Source organism: Schistocerca piceifrons, unplaced genomic scaffold (assembly GCF_021461385.2).
Source record: "Schistocerca piceifrons isolate TAMUIC-IGC-003096 unplaced genomic scaffold, iqSchPice1.1 HiC_scaffold_1349, whole genome shotgun sequence".
Taxonomy (NCBI): domain Eukaryota; kingdom Metazoa; phylum Arthropoda; class Insecta; order Orthoptera; family Acrididae; genus Schistocerca; species Schistocerca piceifrons.
The window spans coordinates 5,001-10,000 of NW_025727179.1; the positions used below are offsets into that span (position 1 = coordinate 5,001).

General features: G+C 54.4%; 1 non-coding gene across 1 annotated transcript in view; it reads left to right on the forward strand.

Moving 5' to 3' along the window:
- Positions 1-3,121: 3,121 nt before the first annotated feature.
- LOC124732499 overlaps positions 3,122-5,000 on the forward strand; it is a 1,909-nt gene continuing 30 nt past the window's right edge. Inside the window, exon 1 of the ribosomal RNA XR_007008736.1 lies at positions 3,122-5,000. This exon is cut by the window's right edge and continues 30 nt beyond it. This is a non-coding gene — a ribosomal RNA (small subunit ribosomal RNA).

Sequence of the window (5,000 nt, forward strand, 5' to 3'; positions counted from 1 at the left end):
CTAACCCATGTTGTGCCTTAACCTAACCCATGTTGTGCCTTAACCTAACCCATGTTGTGCCTTAACCTAACCCATGTTGTCCCCTAACCTAACCCATGTTGTCCCCTAACCTAACCCATGTTGTGCCTTAACCTAACCCATGTTGTCCCCTAACCTAACCCATGTTGTGCCTTAACCTAACCCATGTTGTCCCCTAACCTAACCCATGTTGTCCCCTAACCTAACCCATGTTGTCCCCTAACCTAACCCATGTTGTGCCTTAACCTAACCCATGTTGTGCCTTAACCTAACCCATGTTGTCCCCTAACCTAACCCATGTTGTCCCCTAACCTAACCCATGTTGTCCCCTAACCTAACCCATGTTGTCCCCTAACCTAACCCATGTTGTCCCCTAACCTAACCCATGTTGTCCCCTAACCTAACCCATGTTGTCCCCTAACCTAACCCATGTTGTCCCCTAACCTAACCCATGTTGTCCCCTAACCTAACCCATGTTGTGCCCTAACCTAACCCATGTTGTGCCCTAACCTAACCCATGTTGTGCCCTAACCTAACCCATGTTGTGCCTTAACCTAACCCATGTTGTCCCCTAACCTAACCCATGTTGTCCCCTAACCTAACCCATGTTGTCCCCTAACCTAACCCATGTTGTCCCCTAACCTAACCCATGTTGTGCCTTAACCTAACCCATGTTGTCCCCTAACCTAACCCATGTTGTCCCCTAACCTAACCCATGTTGTCCCCTAACCTAACCCATGTTGTCCCCTAACCTAACCCATGTTGTCCCCTAACCTAACCCATGTTGTCCCCTAACCTAACCCATGTTGTCCCCTAACCTAACCCATGTTGTGCCCTAACCTAACCCATGTTGTCCCCTAACCTAACCCATGTTGTGCCTTAACCTAACCCATGTTGTGCCTTAACCTAACCCATGTTGTCCCCTAACCTAACCCATGTTGTCCCCTAACCTAACCCATGTTGTGCCTTAACCTAACCCATGTTGTGCCGTAACCTAACCCATGTTGTGCCTTAACCTAACCCATGTTGTGCCTTAACCTAACCCATGTTGTGCCTTAACCTAACCCATGTTGTGCCTTAACCTAACCCATGTTGTGCCTTAACCTAACCCACGTTGTCCCCTAACGTAACCCACGTTGTCCCCTAACGTAACCCACGTTGTCCCCTAACGTAACCCACGTTGTCCCCTAACGTAACCCACGTTGTCCCCTAACGTAACCCACGTTGTCCCCTAACGTAACCCACGTTGTCCCCTAACGTAACCCACGTTGTCGCCTATCGTAACCCACGTTGTCGCCTAAACCTGCTCTGTAATTGTTATACGACTCGTTCAATTAGTGTAGTGTTGCCCACCCGCAACCCTCGCAATATAGTTCGCTACTCGCACTGCCCGCTCCCCTGTGTATCGCTTCATGTTAAACACCTTGCAAGTCTTGCTGACTTTCCACATGCTCCTGCTGTACACTGTAATGTGGATGGCAGCAGGGCGTACATGCCGCCCCCCCCCCCCCCACCTCTCCCCACGTCCCCACCTTGCCCCCTGCCTTCGCAAGGTGGTTGGTGACAAGTTTGCATGTTCAATGCCCTTCGCATGCGACGTACGCAGGCTACGTTGTGGTGCGGCCTGTGTCAACTGTCCGCTGATGTCGTACGCGTGAACCACAATCTGTACTGCACATTCGTCCTTATGTACTGAATGATACATCGTGGCACATGTGTGACCGTACAACGACTGCGCCCAAAAACGGCGGACCATACAGTGCAAATATTGTGCACGCAGCTACGTGTCGTCTCCCTATGAGAGCTGGATTGCAGTGTGGTACGCCATAGAGACGTGTGGGAGGAACGGACGCCGTGGATGGCGATCAGCATGAGCTGTCTGTTGATGTATTCGGACCTAGTCGTCTCTCCTCACACACCGTGATGGCATGGTGCAGCGCGTTCCATATCTGCGACATGCTACAGAAGCCGGTTGACAGTCGTTCGAGCAATGGACATCGCATACGTACGGGGGCCACCTTCCACGTATTGTCTAGGCGTGCACATTTTGTTGCGTGTATGTGGGCAGACGTAGTGTGGCGTGACACCTGACACAGGCATGCAATAATGGTTGAAGTTGCAAATGGCGATGGACGCCTACGTTTTCTGGTGAAGTTACGCAAATGAAGAAATGGTAACCCGTTGTGGTGCGGTTGTTCTCGCTAGGGGTGAATCGGTGATGGCGACGATAGGTTGAGGTACTAACCGGTTGTTCCAGCGATACCCACCATGCCGACGAAACTGAACGGCATCTGGGTGTGAAGCGATACGCGGCGGTGGCTGGGTGGGACCGTCCCCGGCCGGTGAGGGGGCGCCTCCCGGCGTGCTGGCCGCGCGGTGCGTGGGCGCACGCGCTACAGCCGGCTGGTGGGGGCGGCCAGTGGCAGGCGCGCCGGCCGACGGACGCGGCAGGCGTCGCAGCTGCGCGCCGGCGCACCCTGCGCGCGGCGCCGTGCGGCCAAAGTAGGTCCTCGCGGGCCCGGTGCGAAGCGCGGTGGACATCTGCAGTGTGCTGGTCCGATTGAGGACTGTGTGCGTTGAGGATGCGCCGCCGCCCGGCGCTCGGCGCCGCGACGCCGTCTGCTGCTCGGTCGCCCCAGCGGTTCTCGCTGGTGGTTTGTATCGCAGCTGTGCGGATGTGTTGGCGTGTGCGCTGTGCTGGGAGAGTTCGCTTCGGCACCCAAGTGGGGCTTTTGTCCTTCTGTGGCGCTGGCGTTGGAGCTGCCGGTCACCGTAGGTGGCGCGTGTTGTCTCCCGCCGGCAATGCCACGACAGCACGCTCCCGGGCCTCTGTCGGCAGCGGCAAGCTCAGTTGGGAGCACGGGTGGTCGCACCGAAAGCGTCTACTCGCCTAACTCCGGGCGATTGCGCCTCTCTCGAACCCGACCAAGTACTTGGGACGGCGCTGCGCGCCGCCGGGACCTGAGAGGGTTTCGAGGTGTATTGTGCAGGGGAGCTCAGCCTCCTCCTGTTTGCAGAATGATTGAGCGGACGCTTGCGTGTTCGCGCGGGCCCCCGGGACACACTCCCGGGCGGCCGGCTGCTCAGCTCTAGTTGACGCAGCTCCCTGGTTGATCCTGCCAGTAGTCATATGCTTGTCTCAAAGATTAAGCCATGCATGTCTCAGTACAAGCCGCATTAAGGTGAAACCGCGAATGGCTCATTAAATCAGTTATGGTTCCTTAGATCGTACCCACGTTACTTGGATAACTGTGGTAATTCTAGAGCTAATACATGCAAACAGAGTCCCGACCAGAGATGGAAGGGACGCTTTTATTAGATCAAAACCAATCGGTCGGCTCGTCCGGTCCGTTTGCCTTGGTGACTCTGAATAACTTTGGGCTGATCGCACGGTCCTCGTACCGGCGACGCATCTTTCAAATGTCTGCCTTATCAACTGTCGATGGTAGGTTCTGCGCCTACCATGGTTGTAACGGGTAACGGGGAATCAGGGTTCGATTCCGGAGAGGGAGCCTGAGAAACGGCTACCACATCCAAGGAAGGCAGCAGGCGCGCAAATTACCCACTCCCGGCACGGGGAGGTAGTGACGAAAAATAACGATACGGGACTCATCCGAGGCCCCGTAATCGGAATGAGTACACTTTAAATCCTTTAACGAGTATCTATTGGAGGGCAAGTCTGGTGCCAGCAGCCGCGGTAATTCCAGCTCCAATAGCGTATATTAAAGTTGTTGCGGTTAAAAAGCTCGTAGTTGGATTTGTGTCCCACGCTGTTGGTTCACCGCCCGTCGGTGTTTAACTGGCATGTATCGTGGGACGTCCTGCCGGTGGGGCGAGCCGAAGGCGTGCGACCGCCCCGTGCGTGCTCGTGCGTCCCGAGGCGGACCCCGTTGAAATCCTACCAGGGTGCTCTTTATTGAGTGTCTCGGTGGGCCGGCACGTTTACTTTGAACAAATTAGAGTGCTTAAAGCAGGCAAGCCCGCCTGAATACTGTGTGCATGGAATAATGGAATAGGACCTCGGTTCTATTTTGTTGGTTTTCGGAACCCGAGGTAATGATTAATAGGGACAGGCGGGGGCATTCGTATTGCGACGTTAGAGGTGAAATTCTTGGATCGTCGCAAGACGAACAGAAGCGAAAGCATTTGCCAAGTATGTTTTCATTAATCAAGAACGAAAGTTAGAGGTTCGAAGGCGATCAGATACCGCCCTAGTTCTAACCATAAACGATGCCAGCCAGCGATCCGCCGCAGTTCCTCCGATGACTCGGCGGGCAGCCTCCGGGAAACCAAAGCTTTTGGGTTCCGGGGGAAGTATGGTTGCAAAGCTGAAACTTAAAGGAATTGACGGAAGGGCACCACCAGGAGTGGAGCCTGCGGCTTAATTTGACTCAACACGGGAAACCTCACCAGGCCCGGACACCGGAAGGATTGACAGATTGATAGCTCTTTCTTGATTCGGTGGGTGGTGGTGCATGGCCGTTCTTAGTTGGTGGAGCGATTTGTCTGGTTAATTCCGATAACGAACGAGACTCTAGCCTGCTAACTAGTCGCGTGACATCCTTCGTGCTGTCAGCGATTACTTTTCTTCTTAGAGGGACAGGCGGCTTCTAGCCGCACGAGATTGAGCAATAACAGGTCTGTGATGCCCTTAGATGTTCTGGGCCGCACGCGCGCTACACTGAAGGAATCAGCGTGTCTTCCTAGGCCGAAAGGTCGGGGTAACCCGCTGAACCTCCTTCGTGCTAGGGATTGGGGCTTGCAATTGTTCCCCATGAACGAGGAATTCCCAGTAAGCGCGAGTCATAAGCTCGCGTTGATTACGTCCCTGCCCTTTGTACACACCGCCCGTCGCTACTACCGATTGAATGATTTAGTGAGGTCTTCGGACTGGTACGCGGCATTGACTCTGTCGTTGCCGATGCTACCGGAAAGATGACCAAACTTGATCATTTAGAGGAAGTAAAAGTCGTAACAAGGTT